Raw genomic sequence first — 21,464 nt, forward strand, 5'->3', positions numbered from 1 at the left:
CATAGTTCTTTATTAGCCTGCCCTGGCGGGCCGAGGCTTGAAGAGGGTTCGGGAGCCCTGCTGAAAGCAGTAAGCCTCTGTATCATAGGGGTTAGGCGGGCCACTAGGCAGGCAGACTACGGCCTCTAAATCAGGAGTTCAAGTCTCTAGTCTGACCTTTTCGCTTTTAAGGGGCAGGGGACTGCAAGAGCCAGGGCTTAGAGCAGAAAATTTTTTTATTTTAGAGGTTTATTGTTAAGCTTAGGGTTAGGGTTCGGGCAACCCCCCCCACTTGTTAGGGTTCGGGTTCAGGTTAGAATTCGGGGACCCCCCTCTTCTTAGAGTTCGGGGCGTTACCATTAGGGTTATAGGTTAAAGTGAGGGCTAAGAGGGTCCATAGTTCTTTATTAGCCTGCCCTGGTGGGCTGAGGCTTGAAGAATGCCTTGGAGGCTGACTCGTGGGCGCCCAGCAGCTGCCTCACACACGTAGCTTCCCTAGCCCTCTGCTCCCCAGCAGGGGGGTGTGCAGCTGGTTGGGGCCTGCCCCTGCCTGTCTGGGCTCCCGCCCACAGCCCCAGCTCAGGGGGAGCAGCCCCTGAGCCAAGACCTGCAGCAGGAACAGAGCGTGCCCCCCCCCTCCCCCCGGAAGCCAAGTGAACAGCATGCGGGGAAAAGAGCCTACTCCAGGGAAGAAAGGCAGCCCAGCCGCGTGAGGAAGCCCAGCCGCGAGCAGCTGCAAGCCCTGCTTGGGCGGAGCCCAGTGCGACTTCAGTACCACAGAGATTCAGCTCTCGTTAGGGGCCCGATCTAGCAGAGTTACTGGCGGGAGGTTGCTCTGCCCTGGGCAAGCCTTGCCCAGACTTGCATCGCTGCTAGGCTTCCTGCCCAGGAAGGAGCACGCTGCGCGAGGCTGGGAGACGCCACTGGCGCCTTCCTGGCCTCAGTTCCTCTTCTGCCTTGCCTTTGCACCAAAGCCCCAGGCCTCCTTGGGGAGGGCTTAGATGCCAGTGGGTTGCACACTGCCAAGGGCTCCAGCAGTGTGAGCTCTGTCAGACGGAAGGGAAGGGCAGGTGCAGGGCTCCTCCAGCGGTTGCTTGGCCGCCCAGGCTCAGCGCCTAACGGAGAGCACCAGGCTCCCAGGGCCCCTGGCTGGGGTCTGCAGCCCCGCACACCCGGAGGCTGACTCCGTGGGCGCCCAGCAAGTGCATGACAGACGTAGGTTCCCTAGCACTCTCCTCCCCAGCAGAGACATCTGCAAGTGGTTGGGGTCTGATCCTGCCTGTCTGGGTTCCCACCCACAGCACCAACTCAGGGGAAGCAGCCCCTGAGGCAAGACCTGCTGGAGGAGCCCTGCGCCCCCGCCTGATCGGCGAGTGCACAGCCAAGAGGGAAGCGAGCCACCTCGGGGAAAGAGGAGGCAGCCCAGCCCCGTCAAGCTGAAATCCCTGCTTGCCCAGGCCAAGTGTGCCTCCAGTACAGCAGAGTTCCAGCTCTGATCAGAGGCCCGATCTGGCAGAGTTCCTGGCGCGAGGCTTCTCTGCCATGGGCGAGCCTTGCCCAGACTTGCCTTGCTTTTACGCTACCTCCCCAGGAAGGAGCATGCTGCGCAAGGCTGGGAGAAGCCACTGGAGCCTTCCTGGGCTCAGCTCCGCTCCTCCCTTGCCTTTGAACCTAGGCCCCAGGGGTCCTTGGGGATTGCTTAGGGCCTGGTGGATTGCACACTGCCAAGGGCTCCAGCAGTGAGAGCTCTGTGAGAGGGAAGGGAAAGGTAAGTGCAGGAATCCTCGAGCGGTTGCTTGGCAGCCAAGACTCAGCGGCTCACGAAGAGCACCAGGCTCCCAGGGCCCCTGGCTGGGGTCTGCAGCCCCGCACACCTGGAGGCTGACTCCGTGGGCGCCCAGCAAGTGCATGACAGACGTAGATTCCCTAGCACTCTCCTCCCCAGCACAGACATGTGCCGGTGGTTCGGGCCTGATCCTGCAAGTCTGGGTCCCGCCCACAGCCCCAACTCAGGGAAGCAGCCCCTGAGGCAAGACCTGCTGGAGGAGCCCAGCTACCTCGCCTGATTGGCGAGTGCACAGCCAGCAGGGAAGCGAGCCTCCTCGGGGGAAGAGGAGGCTGCCCAGCCCCTTCAGGCTGAAAGCCCTGCTTGCCCGAGCGAAGTGTGCCTCTGCCTGGGCTCCCGCCCCCAGCCCCAGCTCAGGGCAAGCAGCCCCTGAGCCAAGACCTGCAGGAGGGGCAGAGCGCCCCCGCCTGGAAGCCGAGTGAACAGCAGGGGGAGGCGAGCCTCCTCCAGGGAAGAAGAGGCAGCCCAGCCGCGTGTGGCTCTAGCCCTACTTGGCTGGGCCCCAGTGCGCCTCCAGTACGGCAGAGCTCCAGCTCTGCTCAGCGGCCCGATCTGGCATAGTTGCTGGCACGAGGATGCTCTGCTCTGGGCGAGCCTTGCCCAGACTTGGCTCGCTGATAGGCTTCCTGCCCAGGAAGGAGCAGGCTGCACGAGGCTGGGAGATGCCGCTGGCGCCTTCCTGGTGTCAGCACCGCTCCTGCCTTGCCTTTGCACCTTGGCCCCAGGAGTCCTTGGCAAGGGCTTAGGGGCCGGTGGCTTGCACACTGCCAAGGGCTCCAGCAGTGAGAGCTCTGTGAGAGGGAAGGGAAGGGCAAGTGCAGCGCTCCTCCAGCGGTTCCTTGGCCGACCAGACTCAGCGCCTCACGGAGACAACCAGGCTCCCAGGGCCCCTGGCTGGGGTCTGCAGCCCCTCACACCCGGAGGCTGATTCCGTGGGCGCCCAGCAAGTGCATGACAGACGTAGGTTCCCTAGCACTCTCCTCCCCAGCACAGACATGTGCCGGTGGTTCGGGCCTGATCCTGCGTGTCTGGGTTCCCGCCCACAGCCCCAACTCAGGGGAAGCAGCCCCTGAGGCAAGACCTGCTGGAGGAGCCCTGCTCCCCCGTCTGATTGGCGAGTGCACAGCCAGCAGGGAAGCGAGCCTCCTTGGGGGAAGAGGAGGCAGCCCAGCCCCGTCAAGCTGAAAGCCGTGCTCGCCGGACCAAGTGGGCATCCAGAACAGCAGAGCTCCAGCTCTGCTCAGAGGCCCGATCTGGCAGAGTTCCTGGCGCAAGGCTTCTCTGCCATGGGCGAGCCTTGCCCAGACTTCCCTTGCTTTTAGGCACCCTCCCCAGGAAGGAGCAGGCTGCGCGAGGCTGGGAGATGCCACTGGCGCATTCCTGGCCTCAGATCCACTCCTGCCTTGCCTTTGCACCTAGGCCCCAGGCTTCCTTGGGGAGTGCTTAGGGGCTTGTGGGTTGCACACTGCCAAGGGCTCCAGCAGTGAGAGCTCTGTCAGACGGAAGTGAAGGAAACCTGCAGGGCTCCTCCAGCGGTTGTTGGCCGCCCAGACTCAGCGCCTCACGAAGAGCACCAGGCTCCCAGGGCCCCTGGCTGGAGTCTGCAGCCGCGCACACCCGGAGGCTGACTCCGTGGGCGCCCAGCAAGTGCATGACAGACGTAGGTTCCCTAGCACTTTCCTCCCCAGCAGAGACATGTGCAGGTGGTTCGGGCTTGTTCCTGCATGTCTGGGTACCCGCCCACAACCCCAACTCAGTGGAAACAGCCCCTGAGTCAAAACCTGCTGGAGGAGCCCTGTGCCCCCGCCTGAACAGCGAGTGTACAGCCAGCAGGGAAGTGAGGCTCCTCGGGGAAGAGGAGGCAGCACAGCTCCATCAAGCTGAAAGCTCTGCTTGCCAGGGTCTACGTGAGCCTCCAGTACAGCAGAGCTCTAGGTCTTCTCAGAAGCCCCATCTGGCAGAGTTCCTGTCGCGAGGCTGCTCTGCCATGGGCGAGACTTGCCCAGACTTGCCTTGCTTTTAGGCACCCTCCCCAGGAAGGAGCAGGCTGCGCGAGGCTGGGAGACGCCACTGGCGCCTTAATGTCCTCAGCTCTGCTCCTGCCTTGCCTTTGCACCTAGGCCCCAGGCGTCCTTGCGGAGGACTTAGGGGCCGGTGACATGCACACTGCCAGGGCTCCAGCAGGGAGAGCTCTGTGAGAGGGAAGGGAAGGGCAAGTGCAGGGATCCTCGAGCGGTTGCTGGGCCGCCCAGACTCATCGCCACACGGAGAGCTCAGGCTCCCAGGGCCCCTGGCTGGGGTCTGCAGCCCCGCACACCTGGAGGCTGACTCCGTGGGCGCCCAGCAAGTGCATGACAGACGTAGGTTCCCTAGCACTCTCCTCCCCAGCACAGACATGTGAGGGTGGTTGGGGCCTGATCCTGCAAGTCTGGGTCGCACCCACAGCCCCAACTCAGGGAAGCAGCCCCTGAGGCAAGACCTGCTGGAGGAGCCCTGCTCCCCCGTCTGATTGGCGAGTGCAGAGCCAGCAGGGAAGCGAGCCTCCTCAGGGGAAGCAGAGGCCTCCCAGACCCTTCAAGCTGAAAGCCCTGCTTGCCAGAGCCAAGGTGCCTCCAGTAGAGCAGGCTCCAGCTCTGCTCAGAGGCCCGATCTGGCAGAGTTCCTGGTGCGAGGCTGCTCTGCCCTGGGCGAGACTTGCCCATACTTGCCTTGCTTTTAGGCACCCTACCCAGGAAGGGGCATGCTGGGCGAGGCTGGGAGATGCCACTGGCGGCTTCCTGGCCTCAGCTCCGCTCCTGCATTGCCTTTGCACCTAGGCCCCAGGCGTCCTAGGGGAGGGCTTAGGGGCTGGTGGGTTGCACACTGCCACGGGCGCAGGCAGTGAGAGCTCTGTCAGAGGGAAGGGAAGGGCACCTGCAGGGCTCCTCCAGCGGGTGCTTGGCCGCCCAGACTCAGGGCCTCACGAAGAGCACCAGGTTCCCAGGGCCCCTGGCTGGGGTCTGCAGCCCCGCACACCTGGAGGCTGACTCCCTCGGCGCCCAGCAAGTGCATGACAGACGTAGGTTCCCTAGCACTCTCCTCCCCAGCACAGACATGTGCCGGTGGTTCGGGCCTGATCCTGCGTGTCTGGGTTCCCGCCCACAGCCCCAACTCAGGGGAAGCAGCCCCTGAGGCAAGACCTGCTGGAGGAGCCCTGCTCCCCCGTCTGATTGGCGAGTGCACAGCCAGCATGGAAGCGAGCCTCCTCGGGGGAAGAGGAGGCAGCCCAGCCCCGTCAAGCTGAAAGCCGTGCTTGCCGGAGCCAAGTGTGCCTCCAGTACAGCAGAGCTCCAGCTCTGCTCAGAGGCCCGATCTGGCAGAGTTCCTGACGCGAGGCTTCTCTGCCATGGGGGAGCCTTGCCCAGACTTGCCTTGCTTTTATGCTCCCTCCTCAGGAAGGAGCCGGCTGCGCGAGGCTGGGAGATGCCACTGGCGCCTTCCTGGCCTCAGCTCCGCTCCTGCCTTGCCTTTGCACCTAGGCCCCAGGCGTCCTAGGGGAGGGCGTAGGGGCTTGTGGGTTGCACACTGCCAAGGGCGCCGGCAGTGAGAGCTCTGTCAGAGGGAAGGGAAGGGCACCTGCAAGGCTCCTCCAGCGGTTGCTTGGCCGCCCAGACTCAGGGGCCCACGGAGAGCACCAAGCTGCCAGGGCCCCTGGCTGGGGTCTGCAGCCCCGCACACCCGGAGGCTGACTCCGTGGGCGCCCAGCAAGTGCATGACAGACGTAGGTTCCCTAGCACTCTCCTCCCCAGCACAGACATGTGCCGGTGGTTCGGGCCTGATCCTGCGTGTCTGGGTTCCCGCCCACAGCCCCAACTCTGGGAACTCAGCCCCTGAGTCAAAACCTGCTGGAGGAGCCCTGCTCCCCCGTCTGATTGGCGAGTGCACAGCCAGCAGGGAACCGAGCCCCCTCGGGGGAAGAGGAGGCAGCCCAGCCCCGTCAAGCGGAAAGCCCTGCTTGCCCGGAGCCAAGTGAGCCGCCTGTAAGGCAGAGCTCTAGCTCTGCTAAGAGGCCCGATCTGGCAGAGTTCCTGTCGCGAGGCTGCTCTGCCCTGGGCGAGACTTGCCCAGACTTGCCTTGCTTTTAGGCACCCTCCCCAGGAAGGAGCAGGCTGCGCGAGGCTGGGAGATGCCACTGGCGCCTTCCTGGCCTCAGCTCCGCTCCTGCCTTGCCTTTGCACCTAGGCCCCAGGGGTCCTAGGGCAGGGCTTAGGGGTTGGTGGGTTGCACACTGCCAAGGGCGCCGGCAGTGAGAGCTCTGTCAGAGGGAAGGGAAGGGCACCTGCATGGCTCCTCCAGTGGTTGCTTGGCAGCCAAGACTCAGCGCCTCACGAAGAGCACCAGGCTCCCAGGGCCCCTGGCTGGGGTCTGCAGCCCCGCACACCTGGAGGCTGACTCCGTGGGCGCCCAGCAAGTGCATGACAGACGTAGGTTCCCTAGCACTCTCCTCCCCAGCACAGACATGTGCCAGTGGTTGGGGCCTGATCCTGCAAGTCTGGGTCCCGCCCACAGCCCCAACTCAGGGGAAGCAGCCCCTGAGGCAAGACCTGCTGGAGGAGCCCTGCTCGCCCGTCTGATTGGCGAGTGCACAGCCAGCAGGGAAGCGAGCCTCCTCGGGGGAAGAGGAGGCAGCCCAGCCCCGTCAAGCTGAAAGCCGTGCTCGCCAGAGCCAAGTGGGCCTCCAGAACAGCAGAGCTCGAGCTCTGCTCAGAGGCCCGATCTGGCAGAGTTCCTGGCGCAAGGCTTCTCTGCCATGGGCGAGCCTTGCCCAGACTTCCCTTGCTTTTAGGCACCCTCCCCAGGAAGGAGCAGGCTGCGCGAGGCTGGGAGATGCCACTGGCGCATTCCTGGCCTCAGCTCCGCTCCTGCCTTGCCTTTGCACCTAGGCCCCAGGCTTCCTTGGGGAGTGCTTAGGGGCTTGTGGGTTGCACACTGCCAAGGGCTCCAGCAGTGAGAGCTCTGTCAGACGGAAGTGAAGGAAACCTGCAGGGCTCCTCCAGCGGTTGTTGGCCGCCCAGACTCAGCGCCTCACGAAGAGCACCAGGCTCCCAGGGCCCCTGGCTGGGGTCTGCAGCCGCGCACACCCGGAGGCTGACTCCGTGGGCGCCCAGCAAGTGCATGACAGACGTAGGTTCCCTAGCACTTTCCTCCCCAGCAGAGACATGTGCAGGTGGTTCGGGCTTGTTCCTGCATGTCTGGGTACCCGCCCACAACCCCAACTCAGTGGAAACAGCCCCTGAGTCAAAACCTGCTGGAGGAGCCCTGTGCCCCCGCCTGAACAGCGAGTGTACAGCCAGCAGGGAAGTGAGGCTCCTCGGGGAAGAGGAGGCAGCACAGCTCCATCAAGCTGAAAGCTCTGCTTGCCAGGGTCTACGTGAGCCTCCAGTACAGCAGAGCTCTAGGTCTTCTCAGAAGCCCCATCTGGCAGAGTTCCTGTCGCGAGGCTGCTCTGCCATGGGCGAGACTTGCCCAGACTTGCCTTGCTTTTAGGCACCCTCCCCAGGAAGGAGCAGGCTGCGCGAGGCTGGGAGACGCCACTGGCGCCTTAATGTCCTCAGCTCTGCTCCTGCCTTGCCTTTGCACCTAGGCCCCAGGCGTCCTTGCAGAGGACTTAGGGGCCGGTGACATGCACACTGCCAGGGCTCCAGCAGGGAGAGCTCTGTGAGAGGGAAGGGAAAGGCAAGTGCAGGGATCCTCGAGCGGTTGCTGGGCTGCCCAGACTCATCGCCACACGGAGAGCTCAGGCTGCCAGGGCCCCTGGCTGGGGTCTGCAGCCCCGCACACCCGGAGGCTGACTCCGTGGGCGCCCAGCAAGTGCATGACAGACGTAGGTTCCCTAGCACTCTCCTCCCCAGCACAGACATGTGAGGGTGGTTGGGGCCTGATCCTGCAAGTCTGGGTCGCGCCCACAGCCCCAACTCAGGGAAGCAGCCCCTGAGGCAAGACCTGCTGGAGGAGCCCTGCTACCCCGCCTGATTGGCGAGTGCAGAGCCAGCAGGGAAGCGAGCCTCCTCAGGGGAAGCGGAGGCCTCCCAGACCCTTCAAGCTGAAAGCCCTGCTTGCCCCAGCCAAGTGTGCCTCCAGTAGAGCAGGCTCCAGCTCTGCTCAGAGGCCCGATCTGGCAGAGTTCCTGGTGCGAGGCTGCTCTGCCCTGGGCGAGACTTGCCCATACTTGCCTTGCTTTTAGGCACCCTACCCAGGAAGGGGCATGCTGGGCAAGGCTGGGAGATTCCACTGGCGGCTTCCTGGCCTCAGCTCCGCTCCTGCATTGCCTTTGCACCTAGGCCCCAGGCGTCCTAGGGGAGGGCTTAGGGGCTGGTGGGTTGCACACTGCCACGGGCGCAGGCAGTGAGAGCTCTGTCAGAGGGAAGGGAAGGGCACCTGCAGGGCTCCTCCAGCGGGTGCTTGGCCGCCCAGACTCAGGGCCTCACGAAGAGCACCAGGTTCCCAGGGCCCCTGGCTGGGGTCTGCAGCCCCGCACACCTGGAGGCTGACTCCCTCGGCGCCCAGCAAGTGCATGACAGACGTAGGTTCCCTAGCACTCTCCTCCCCAGCACAGACATGTGCCGGTGGTTCGGGCCTGATCCTGCGTGTCTGGGTTCCCGCCCACAGCCCCAACTCAGGGGAAGCAGCCCCTGAGGCAAGACCTGCTGGAGGAGCCCTGCTCCCCCGTCTGATTGGCGAGTGCACAGCCAGCATGGAAGCGAGCCTCCTCGGGGGAAGAGGAGGCAGCCCAGCCCCGTCAAGCTGAAAGCCGTGCTTGCCGGAGCCAAGTGTGCCTCCAGTACAGCAGAGCTCCAGCTCTGCTCAGAGGCCCGATCTGGCAGAGTTCCTGACGCGAGGCTTCTCTGCCATGGGGGAGCCTTGCCCAGACTTGCCTTGCTTTTATGCTCCCTCCTCAGGAAGGAGCCGGCTGCGCGAGGCTGGGAGATGCCACTGGCGCCTTCCTGGCCTCAGCTCCGCTCCTGCCTTGCCTTTGCACCTAGGCCCCAGGCGTCCTAGGGGAGGACTTAGGGGCTTGTGGGTTGCACACTGCCAAGGGCGCCGGCAGTGAGAGCTCTGTCAGAGGGAAGGGAAGGGCACCTGCAAGGCTCCTCCAGCGGTTGCTTGGCCGCCCAGACTCAGGGCCCCACGGAGAGCACCAGGCTGCCAGGGCCCCTGGCTGGGGTCTGCAGCCCCGCACACCCGGAGGCTGACTCCGTGGGCGCCCAGCAAGTGCATGACAGACGTAGGTTCCCTAGCACTCTCCTGCCCAGCAGAGACATGTGCTGGTGGTTCGGGCCTGATCCTGCGTGTCTGGGGTCCTGCCCACAGCCCCAACTCTGGGAACTCAGCCCCTGAGTCAAAACCTGCTGGAGGAGCCCTGCTCCCCCGTCTGATTGGCGAGTGCACAGCCAGCAGGGAACCGAGCCCCCTCGGGGGAAGAGGAGGCAGCCCAGCCCCGTCAAGCGGAAAGCCCTGCTTGCCCGGAGCCAAGTGAGCCGCCTGTAAGGCAGAGCTCTAGCTCTGCTAAGAGGCCCGATCTGGCAGAGTTCCTGTCGCGAGGCTGCTCTGCCCTGGGCGAGACTTGCCCAGACTTGCCTTGCTTTTAGGCACCCTCCCCAGGAAGGAGCAGGCTGCGCGAGGCTGGGAGATGCCACTGGCGCCTTCCTGGCCTCAGCTCCGCTCCTGCCTTGCCTTTGCACCTAGGCCCCAGGGGTCCTAGGGCAGGGCTTAGGGGTTGGTGGGTTGCACACTGCCAAGGGCGCCGGCAGTGAGAGCTCTGTCAGAGGGAAGGGAAGGGCACCTGCATGGCTCCTCCAGTGGTTGCTTGGCAGCCAAGACTCAGCGCCTCACGAAGAGCACCAGGCTCCCAGGGCCCCTGGCTGGGGTCTGCAGCCCCGCACACCTGGAGGCTGACTCCCTCGGCGCCCAGCAAGTGCATGACAGACGTAGGTTCCCTAGCACTCTCCTCCCCAGCACAGACATGTGCCAGTGGTTGGGGCCTGATCCTGCAAGTCTGGGTCCCGCCCACAGCCCCAACTCAGGGAAGCAGCCCCTGAGGCAAGACCTGCTGGAGGAGCCCTGCTACCCCGCCTGATTGGCGAGTGCACAGCCAGCAGGGAAGCGAGCCTCCTTGGGGGAAGAGGAGGCCGCCCAGCCCCTTCAAGCTGAAAGCCCTGCTTGCCCGAGCCAAGTGTGCCTCCAGTAGAGCAGGCTCCAGCTCTGCTCAGAGGCCCGATCTGGCAGAGTTCCTGGCGCGAGGCTGCTCTGCCCTGGGCGAGCCTTGCCCAGACTTGCCTTGCTTTTAGGCACCCTACCCAGGAAGGAGCCGGCTGCGCGAGGCTGGGAGATGCCACTGGCGCCTTCCTGGCCTCAGCTCCGCTCCTGCTTTTCCTTTGCACCTAGGCCCCAGGCGTCCTGGGCAGGGCTTAGGGGCTGGTGGGTTGCACACTGCCAATGGCCCCGGCAGTGAGAGCTCTGTCAGAGGGTAGGGAAGAGCAAGTGCAGGGCTCCTCCAGCGGTTCCTTTGCCGCCAAGGCTCAGCGCCGCATGGACAGAACCAGGATCCCAGGGCCCCTGGCTGGGGTCTGCAGCCCCGCACACCAGGAGGCTGACTCCCTGGGCGCCCAGCAAGTGCATGACAGACGTAGGTTCCCTAGCACTCTCCTCCCCAGCACAGACATGTGCCGGTGGTTCGGGCCTGATCCTGCGTGTCTGGGTTCCAGCCCATAGCCCCAACTCAGTGGAAACAGCCCCCGAGGGAAGACCTGCTGGAGGAGCCCTGTGCCCCCGTCTGATTGGCGAGTGCACAGCCAGCAGGGAAGCGAGCCTCCTCGGGGGAAGAGGAGGCAGCCCAGCCCCTTCAAGCTGAAAGTCCTCTTGCCCTAGCCAAGTGTGCCTCCAGTACAGCAGAGCTCGAGCTCTGCTCAGAGGCCCGATCTGGCAGAGTTCCTGGCGCAAGGCTTCTCTGCCATGGGCGAGCCTTGCCCAGAATTGCCTCTCTGCTAGGCTTCTTGCGCAGGAAGGAGCAGGCTGCGCGAGGCTGGGAGACACCCCTGGCGCCTTCCTAGCCTCAGCTCCGCTCCTTCCTTGCCTTTGCACCTAGGCCCAAGGCGTCCTTGGGGAGGGCTTAGGGGCCGGGGACATGCACACTGCCAGGGCTCCAGCAGGGAGAGCTCTGTGAGAGGGAATGGAAGGGCAAGTGCAGGGATCCTTCAGCGGTTCCTTTGCCGCCAAGGCTCAGCGCAGCATGGACAGAACCAGGATCCCAGGGCCCCTGGCTGGGGTCTGCAGCCCCGCACACCCGGAGGCTGACTCCCTGGGCGCCCAGCAAGTGCATGACAGACGTAGGTTCCCTAGCACTCTCCTCCCCAGCACAGACATGTGCCGGTGGTTCGGGCCTGATCCTGCGTGTCTGGGTTCCCGCCCACAGCCCCAACTCAGGGGAAGCAGCCCCTGAGGCAAGACCTGCTGGAGGAGCCCTGCTCCCCCGTCTGATTGGCGAGTGCACAGCCAGCAGGGAAGCGAGCCTCCTAGGGGGAAGAGGAGGCAGCCCAGCCCCGTCAAGCTGAAAGCCCTGCTTGCTGGAGCCTAGTGTGCCTCCAGTACAGCAGAGCTCCAGCTCTGCTCAGAGGCCCTATCTGGCAGAGTTCCTTGCGCGAGGCTTCTCTGCCATGGGCGAGCCTTGCCCAGACTTGCCTTGCTTTTATGCTCCCTCCTCAGGAAGGAGCCGGCTGCGCAAGGCTGGGAGATGCCACTGGCGCCTTCCTGGCCTCAGCTCCGCTCCTGCCTTGCCTTTGGACCTAGGCCCCAGGCTTCCTTGGGGAGTGCTTAGGGGCTTGTGGGTTGCACACTGCCAAGGGCTCCAGCAGTGAGAGCTCTGTCAGAAGGAAGTGAAGGAAACCTGCAGGGCTCCTCCAGCGGTTGCTTGGCCGCCCAGACTCATCGCCACACGGAGAGCACCAGGCTCCCAGGGCCCCTGGCTGGGGTCTGCAGACTCCCACACCGGAGGCTGACTCCGTGGGCGCCCAGCAAGTGCATGACAGACGTAGCTTCCCTAGCACTCTCCTCCCCAGCAGAGACATGTGCAGTTGGTTGGGGACTGATACTGCGTGTCTGGGTTCCCGCCCACAGCCCCAACTCAGGGGAAGCTGCCCATGAGGCAAGACCTGCTGGAGGAGCCCTGCGCTCCCACCTGATCGGCGAGTGCACAGCAAGCAGGGAAGCGAGCCCCTCGGGGGAAGAATAGGCAGCCCAGCCCCGTCAAGCTGAAAGCCCTGCTTGCCTGGAGCTAAGTGAGCCTCCAGTACAGCAGAGCTCGAGCTCTGCTCAGAGGCCCGATCTGGCAGAGTTCCTGGCGCAAGGCTTCTCTGCCATGGGCGAGCCTTGCACAGAATTGCCTCGCTGCTAGGCTTCCTGCCCAGGAAGGAGCAGGCTGCGCGAGGCTGGGAGACGCCACTGGCGCCTTAATGTCCTCAGCTCCGCTCCTGCCTTGCCTTTGCACCTAGGCCCCAGGCGTCCTTGGGGAGGGCTTAGGGGCCGGTGACATGCACACTGCCAGGGCTCCAGCAGGGAGAGCTCTGTGAGAGGGAAGGGAAAGGCAAGTGCAGGGATCCTCGAGCGGTTGCTGGGCCGCCCAGATTCAGCGCCGCACGGAGTGCACAAGGCTCCTAGGGCCCCTGGCTGGGGTCTGCAGCCCCGCACACCCGGAGGCTGACTCTCTGGGCGCCCAGCAGCTGCCTCACACACGTAGATTCCCTAGCGCTCTCCTCCCCAGCAGAGACGTGTGCAGCTGGTTGGGGCCTGCACCTGCGTGCCTGGGCTCCCGCCCCCAGCCCCAGCTCAGGGCAAGCAGCCCCTGAGCCAAGACCTGCAGGAGGCGCAGAGCGCCCCCGCCTGGAAGCCGACTGAACAGCAGGCGGGAGGCGAGCCTCCTTGAGGGAAGAAGAGGCAGCCCAGCCGCGTGAGGCTCTAGCCCTACTTAGCTGGGCCCGAGTGCGCCTCCAGGACGGCAGAGCTCCAGCTCTGCTCAGAGGCCCGATCTGGCATAGTTGCTGGCACGAGGCTGCTCTGCTCTGGGCGCGCCTTGCCCAGACTTGCCTCGCTGCTAGGCTTCCTGCCCAGGAAGGAGCAGGCTGCAGGAGGTTGGGAGATGCCACTGGCGCCTTTCTGGCGTCAGCTCCGCTCCTGCCTTGCCTTTGCACCTAGGCCCCAGGCGTCCTAGGGGAGGGCTTAGGGGCCGGTGCCTTGCACACTGCCAAGGGCTCCAGCAGTGAGAACTCTGTCAGACGGATGGGACGGGCACCTGCAGGGCTCCTCCAGCGTTTGCTTGGCCTGCCAGACTCAGCGCCGCACGGAGAGCACCAGGTTCCCAGGGACCCTGGCTGGGGTCTGCAGCCCCGCACACCCGGAGGCTGACTTCGTGGGCGCCAAGCAAGTGCATGACAGACGTAGGTTCCCTAGCACCCTCCTCCCCAGCAGAGACATGTGCAGTTGGTTGGGGACTGATACTGCCTGTCTGGGTTCCAGCCCATAGCCCCAACTCAGTGGAAACAGCCCCCGAGGGAAGACCTGCTGGAGGAGCCCTGTGCCCCAGCCTGATCGGCGAGTGCACAGCCAACAGGGAAGCGAGCCTCCTCGGGGAAGAGGAGGCAGCCCAGCCCCGTGAAGCTGAAAGCCTTGCTTGCCCGGAGCCAAGTGCGCCTCCAGTAAGGCAGAGCCCTAGCTCTGCTCAGAGGACCCATATGGCAGAGTTCCTGGCGCGAGGCTGCACTGTCGTGGGCGAAGCTTGCCCAGACTTGCCTTGACTTTAGACTCCCTCCCCAGGAAGGAGCCGCCTGTGCGAGGCTGGGAGATGCCACTGGCGCCTTCCTGGCCTCAGCTCCGCTCCTGCCTTGCCTTTGCACCTAGGCCCCAGGGGTCCTAGGGGAGGGAGTACGGGCTTGTGGGTTGCACACTGCCAAGGGCGCCGGCAGTGAAAGCTCTGTCAGAGGGAAGGGAAGGGCTAGTGCAGGGCTCCTCCAGCGGTTGCTTGGCCGCCCAGACTAGGTACCGCACGGAGTGCACCAGCCTCCCAGGGCCCCTGGCTGGGGTCTGAAGCCCCGCACACCCGGAGGCTGTCTCCCTGGGCGCCCAGCAGCTGCCTCAAACACGTAGTTTCCCTAGCGCTCTCCTCCCCAGCAGAGACGTGTGCAGCTGGTTGGGGCCTGCCCCTGCGTGCCTGGGCTTCCTCCCACAGCCCCAGCTCAGGTCAAGCAGCCCCTGAGCCAAGACCTGCAGGAGGCGCAGTGCGCCCCCGCCTGGAAGCCGAGTGAACAGCCGGCGGGGAGGCGAGCCTCCTCGAGGGAAGAAGAGGCAGTCGAGCCGCGTGTGGCTCAAGCCCTGCTTGGCTGGAACCGAGCGCGCATCCTGTATGGCAGAGCTCCAGCTCTGCTCAGAGGCTCCATGTGGCAGAGTTGCTGGCGCGAGGCTGCTCTGCCTTGAGCGAGCCTTGCCCAGACTTGCCTTGCTGCTAGGCTTCCTGCCCAGGAAGGAGCAGGGTGCGCGAGGCTGGGATTCGCCCCTGGCGCCTTCCAGGCATCAGCTCCGCTCCTGCCTTGCCTTTGCACCTAGGCCCCAGGCCTCCTTGTGAAGGGCTTAGGGGCCGGTGGCTTGCACACTGCCAAGGGCTCCAGCAGGGAGAGCTCTGTGAGAGGGAAGGGAAGGGCAAGTGCAGGGCTCCTCCAGCGGTTGCTTGGCCGCCCAGACTCAGTACCGCGCGGAGTGCACCAGGCCCCGTGGGCCCCTGGCTGGGGTCTGCAGCCCCGCACACCCGGAGGTTGTCTCCCTGGGTGCCCAGCAGCTGCCTCACACACGTTGCTTCTCTAGCGCTCTCCTCCCCAGCAGAGACGTGTTCAGGTTGTTGGGGCCTGCCCCTGTGTGCCTGGGCTTCCTCCCACAGCCCCAGCTCAGGGCAAGCAGCCCCTGAGACAAGACCTGCAGGAGGCGTAGTGCTCCCCCGCCTGGAAGCCGAGTGAACAGCCGGCGGGGAGGCGAGCCTCCTCAAGGGAAGAAGAGGCAGCCAAGCGGCGAATTCTTTTGGGGAGTTGGAAATTATTAGTATAGTGTGTTGGTTAAGAATTATATTGGTGAAGGGTTTTTCATTTGTTGTGTCAATAATTGCCACTAATTCCCTGCTCTGGGTGGGACAAGGCAAGCCCTACTTGGCTGGAGCCGAGTGCGCCTCCAGGACGGCAGAGCTCCAGCTCTTCTCACAGGCCCGATCTGGCAGAGTTGCAGGCGAGAGGCTGCTCTGCCCTGGGCAAGCCTTGCCCAGACTTGCCTCACTGCTAGGCTTCCTGCTCAGGAAGGAGCAGGGTGCTCGAGGCTGGGAGACGCCACTGGCGCCTTCCTGGCCTCAGCTCCGCTTCTTCCTTGCCTTTGCACCTAGGCCCCAGGCGTCCTTGGGGAGGCCTCAGGGGCCGGTGTCGTGCACACTGCCAAGGGTTCCAGCAGGGAGAGCCCTGTCAGAGGGAAGTGAAGTGCCGGGGGCCAGCCTGAGGAATTCCGCCCATGGCAAGTTCATGAGGAAGGAGGCTTGCATACGCAAAGGCGTGATCAATCCTCTGGAAACCCCGTGTTCCCGAGCATCTAACCCCAAAACCAGAGTCTGTTTTATGCTCTCTCCTACACCTCTGGCTTTACGGGGGGCTCTCCCCCATAACCGTTTCTCTCGGAGAAGGAGTAAACGTGCAGCTCCAAGGCAACAAAAATTCCTGGGCGTGATAAGAGTGTTTCAGCATACGGACTCCTCTGAAGGTTATCTAGCCCACCTGTATAGGTTTGTCCGGCTACATGTGATTGTCTGCAGCCTCCTAACCTGAGAGGCACGAGATGTTTTAGACTTATTAATGGCGAATTCTTTTGGGGAGTTGGAAATTATTAGTATAGTGTGTTGGTTAAGAATTATATTGGTGAAGGGTTTTTCATTTGTTGTGTCAATAATTGCCACTAATTCCCTGCTCTGGGTGGGACAAGGATGTCTCAGGTCAAACCTCTCTGCTGACAGACTAGCTTGTGTGAGAGGATTATCCATACTCCTGCCACATGATTGTTTACTACCTCTCAACCATAAACAGCAGAGTTTTGGAGTATTTTGAGAGTCTTAATTAGCATAGGACTTTTTCTTCTTGTTGAGTCAATGATTGCCGCCAGGCCTCCATATCCTTAGGCTCTTGGGAATATATTAATCAATGTATTTGGAGTATAGCAAAGGAAATATAGTAGTTTTTGATGTTAGCAATACTAGACTTTTTGAGTTAATGGATTTTCTCTTTAGTAATAGATCACTGTACTTTGTTATAAATCACTGTGTCCTTCCTATGTAAGAATGTAACTTTATCATATCTTAAGACTAAATAGATCTTAAGGGGAGCATTGGTGAAAGGATTTTCATTTGTTGGGCTGATGTTTGCTGCTAAATCTCCATGTTCCCTACTCTTATAATGAATATAACTAGCATATAGGAAGAAATAAGTATTAACCTTTAAGCATATAGGAGAAATAAGTATTAACCTTTAAGACTAATCTTGTTAACCTTGGGTTAAATAAACTCCTTTCTTGATTGTAACTCACGACACCCTCACCTTATAGGAATGCAACTTTATTTGGAGAGTGGTGCCTGGTTTAAGAAAAAACACCCTTGGAAAAAATAAGTTTTTTGGTTATCAGAAAGAAAGGATCATAAAATGTCAGCAGGTCTCACTCATGGCCAGAAGATGATGTAATATTCCTAAGACCTTTTTTTTTGTACATTTATGTGAAGCACCTGATTTTGATAAAGGTCAGGACTGCTGACCCCCGCGTGACTCTGTATTCATCCCTATGTTTAACAAAAGGTATATAAGCAAACCCAAAAATAAAGAAATCGGATCAGTTTCTGGAAAGACTGATTCCCCCATGTCGCATCTCTCTTGCTCCCGGTTTTATTGGCTGAATTCCCATCTGGAGCATGGATGCTATTCCACGTAATCCAAGTTATTCAGCTCCCTTTTCTCCATTAATCTTCCTACTAAAATATCCATTTCTAATCTCTCTATATCTGTGATTAAATATGTATTTTTACAAAGACGCCGACTCCTTCCCCCCACCTTCGAATCACCCTGGATCCACCGGGGCTGGACCCCGGAAGGGAAGGGCAAGTGCAGGGCTCTTTCAGCGGTTGCTTGGCCGCCCAGACTCAGCGCCGAACGGAGTGCACCAGGCTCCCAGGGCCCCTGGCTTGGGTCTGCAGCCCCGCACACCCAGAGGCTGATTCCCTGGGCGCCCAGCAGCTGACTCACACACGTAGCTTCCCTAGCGCTCTCCTCCCCAGCAGAGACGTGTGCAGCTGGTTGGGGCCTGCCCCTGCCTGTCTGGGCTCCCGCCCACAGCCCCAGCTCAGGGCAAGCAGCCCCTGAGCCAAGACCTGCAGGAGGCGCAGAGCGGCCCCGCCTGGAAGCCGAGTGAACAGCATGCGGGGAAGCGAGCCTCCTCGACGGAGGAAGAGGCAGCCGAGCCAAGTGGGGCTCAAGCCCTACTTGGCTGGAGCCCAGTGCGCCTCCGGGACAGCAGAGCTCCAGCTCTGCTCAGAGGCCCGATCTGGCAGAGTTGCTGGCGCGAGGCTGCTCTGCCCTGGGCGAGCCTTGCCCAGACTTGCCTCGCTGCTAGGCTTCCTGCCCAGGAAGGAGCAGGCTGCGCGAGGCTGGGAGACGCCACTGGCGCCTTCCTGGCCTCAGCTCCGCTCCTTCCTTGCCTTTGCACCTAGGCCCCAGGCGTCCTTGGAGACAGCTCAGGGGCCGGTGTCGTGCACACTGCCAAGGGCTCCAGCAGGGAGAGCTCTGTGAGAGGGAAGGGAAGGGCAAGTGCAGGGCTCCTCCAGCGGTTGCTTGGCCGCCCAGACTCAGCGCCGCACCGAGTGCACCAGGCTCCCAGGGCCCTTGGCTGGGGTCTGCAGCCCCGCACACCCGGAGGCTGACTCCGTGGGCGCCCAGCAGCTGCCTCACACACGTAGCGTCCCTAGCACTCTCCTCCCCAGCAGAGACGTGTGCAGCTGGTTGGGACCTGCCCCTGCGTGCCTGGGCTCCCGCCCACAGCCCCAGCTCAGGGCAAGTAGCCCCTGAGCCAAGACCTGCAGGAGGAGCAGAGCGCCCCCGCCAGGAAACCGAGTGAACAGCATGCGGGGAAGTAGAACCTCTGGGGAAGAAGAGGCCGCCCAGCCTCGTGCAGCTCAAGCCCTGCTTGGCTGGAGCCGAGTGTGCCTCCAGGACTCCAGAGCTCCAACTCTGCTCAGAGGCGCGATCTGGCAGAGTTGCTGGCGCGAGGTTGCTTTGCCATGGGAGAGTCTTGCCCAGACTTGCCTCGCTGCTAGGCTTCCTGCCCAGGAAGGAGCCGGCTGCGCGAGGCTGGCAGACGTCACTGGGGCCTTCCTGGACTCAGCTCCGCTCCTACCTTGCCTTTGCACCTAGGCTCAAGGCGTCCTTGGGGAGGGCTCAGGGGCCGGTCGCATGCACACTGCCAAGGGCTCCAGCAGGAAGAGCTCTGTCGGAGGGAAAGGAAGGGCAAGTGCAGGGCTCCTCCAGCGGTTGCTTGGCCGCCCAGAGTCAGCACCGCACGGAGTGCACCAGGCTCCCAGGGCCCCTAGCAGGGCTCTGTAGCCCCGCACACTAGGAGGCTGACTCTGTGGGCGCCCAGCAGCTGCCTCACACATGAAGCCTCCCTACCACTCTCCTCCCACGCAGAGACGTGTGCAGCTGGTTGGGGCCTGCCCCTGCGTGTCTCGGCTCCCGCCCACAGCCCCAGCTCAGGGCAAGCAGCCTGTGAGCCAAGACCTGCAGGAGGCACAGAGCGCCCCCTCCTAGAAGCCGACTGAACAGCATTCGCGGAAGCGAGCGTCCTCGGGGAAGAAGAGGCAGCCCAGCCGCGTGCGTGTAAAGCCCTGCTTGGCTGGACCCGTGTGCGCCTCCTGTACGGCAGAGCTCCAGCTCCGCTCAGAGGCCCGATGTGGCCGAGTTGCTGGCGTGAGGCTGCTCTGCCCTGGGCGAGCCTTGCCCAGACTTGCCTCGCTGCTAGGCTTCCTGCCCAGGAATGAGCAGGCTGCGCGAGCCTGGGAGACGCCACTGTCGCCTTCCTGGCCTCAGCTCTGCTCTTGCCTTGCCTTTGTACCTAGGCCCCAGGCGTCCTTGGGGAGGGCTTAGATGCCTGTTGTTTGCACACTGCCAAGGAGGGAGGTGAAACTGCAGGGCTCCTTCAGTTTTGTTTGGCCCCCCAAACTCACCTCTGCAGTAGGAGCACCAGGCTCCCTGGGGCTGTGGATGAGGCCTGCAGTCTCCCACACTCGGATGCTGACTCCGTAGGTGCCTGGCTTGTGTGCCTCTCAAACGTGGGTTCCTGAGTGCTGTCCTTCCATCAGAGAAGTGCACAGGTGGTTTGGGCCTAGCTCTGCGTCTCTGGGCTCCCGCCCACAGCCTCAGCTCAGGGGAAGCAGCGCCTGAGCCAAACCTGATGAAGCGGTTCATGAGAGATGAGGCCCTTTTACACTGAGGCACATCCTGGCAAAACGCACAATCCGTCTAAAACTTCGAAATGGTCCTTCACATTTTTGCTGCAACTCAGGAACTTCCCCAGCAATCCGGTCTCCACTCGAGAGGAAGAAAGAGGGTCCAGCAAACCACAAGAGGAGCCTCATTTCCACCTCTTAATTGGAGATGAGAGATCCTTTCCCTGCTTCGTCGGGAAAGGATTCCTGGCGTTCACGTCGCATCTCAAGAGGAGGCGGTCTAAATGAGAAAGTCGAGAGGAACTACAGGGTTCGTGCCCCATTGCAAAAGACCCCCAAATGTCTCAGTCCACTCTGAGGGAACTGATTTCCCTGCACTGCCTCGAATTTCACACCGAGTATCGAATCAAAAATGGTGTCACGTGTGACAGCCCTGTGGGAAAGCCTCGTGGGAAAGCCTCAAGGAAAAGTCACAGATCACGTTAGTAATGCGATGGGAATCCTGACACTGCTGATACAGCATGGGAGCAAAGCGGACGTGCATGTCCCCACTGGAGAGGAGGACTAAGTCCCCTGAAGAGATTCCAGAAGAACACCAAGATCCATGACAGCACTGGAGAGGAATCCTCAGGATCCAAGCCCGAGTCCACACAAGGTCTGAGGCCTCGGCATGGACTGGGGAGCAATTTGAGTGGCCACTAGCAACTCGAATGGAGACTGGCCTTACCTAAGGCCACCAGATCGAGTCCCTGAGGGCCTCGTGGTAACTCGAGAGGCACCTGTTGTAACTCTAGAAAATCCAGGAGGATCGCCCTTCCAGGTGAAATGAGGCCCATATCCGCTGAGGACTCTCGAGGCTAATCACACCTTCCCTCATGAACTTCAAAAGAGTCCTCCACACCCGTGTGGCAACTCAAAAAATTCCCCGAAGCCCCCGTCTTCACTCGAGAGGAAGCACGAGGGTCCCGCCAACATCCAGAGGAGCCCCCTTTCCGCCTCCTAGCTCGAGATGAGGGATCCATTCACTGCTTGGTCCGGAAAGAATTCCCGGCGTTCCCGTCGCATCTCAAGAGGAGGCGCTCTCCACAGGAAAGGCGAGAGGAACTCGAGGGTTGTGCCACCATTCCAAGAGTCCCCCAGATGTTTCAGTCCATTCCAGAGGAACCTGTTTTCCCTGCAATGCCTCGACTTTCATGCTGAGGATCGACTCACACCACGGGGACATGTGGGACAGCCCAGTGGGAAAGCCTCGTGGGAAAGCCTCGAGGGAAAGCCACAGATCCCTAGATCCACGCGGCATGAAGCGTGACACTGCTGCTACCCATCGGGAGGAAAGCGCACCTGCATGCCCGCATTCGAGACGAGGACTGACTCCCCTGGGGAGACTCCAGAAGTACCCCAAGATCCATGTCAGCACTGGAGAGGAATCCTCAGGTTCCGGCCCCGACTCCACACAAGGTCGTAGGCCCCGGCATCGACGCGAGAGGAATCCTGAGAGGCCCCCGAGGAACTCGCATGGGGACTGGCCTTTCCTGAGGCCACCAGAGCGGGTCCCTGAGGTCCCCGTCATAAGTCGAGAGCACCTGCCGCAACTGGAGAAAATCCAGGACGTTCTGCCCTCCAGGCGAGATGAGGCCCATTTCCACTGAGGCGTCTCGAGGCTAATCACACCTAACCACTGGAACTTCCAAAGGGTCCTTCACACCCTGGCTGCAACTCAAGAAGTTCCCTGACATACCCATCTCCACTCGAGAGGAAGCACGAGGGTCCCGCCCACATCCAGAGGAGCCCTGTTTCCGCCTGGTAGCTCGAGATGAGCGATCCTTTCCCTACTTGCTCCTGAAAGAATTCCTGGCGTTCCCGTCGCATCCCAAAAGGAGGCGCTCTCCACAGGAAAGGCGAGAGGAACTCCAGGGTCGTGCCACCATTCCAAGAGTCCCCCAGATGTGTCAGTCCATTCCAGAGGAACCTGTTTTCCCTGCACTGCCTCGACTTTCACACCGAGGATCGACACACACCACGGTTGCACGTGGGAGAGCCCTGTGGGAAAGCCTCGTGGGAAAGCCTCGAGGGAAAGCCACAGATCCCTTGATCGACGTGAAGGGA

This window comes from Ovis canadensis, chromosome 10 (assembly GCF_042477335.2).
Source record: "Ovis canadensis isolate MfBH-ARS-UI-01 breed Bighorn chromosome 10, ARS-UI_OviCan_v2, whole genome shotgun sequence".
In the NCBI taxonomy this organism is placed as follows: domain Eukaryota; kingdom Metazoa; phylum Chordata; class Mammalia; order Artiodactyla; family Bovidae; genus Ovis; species Ovis canadensis.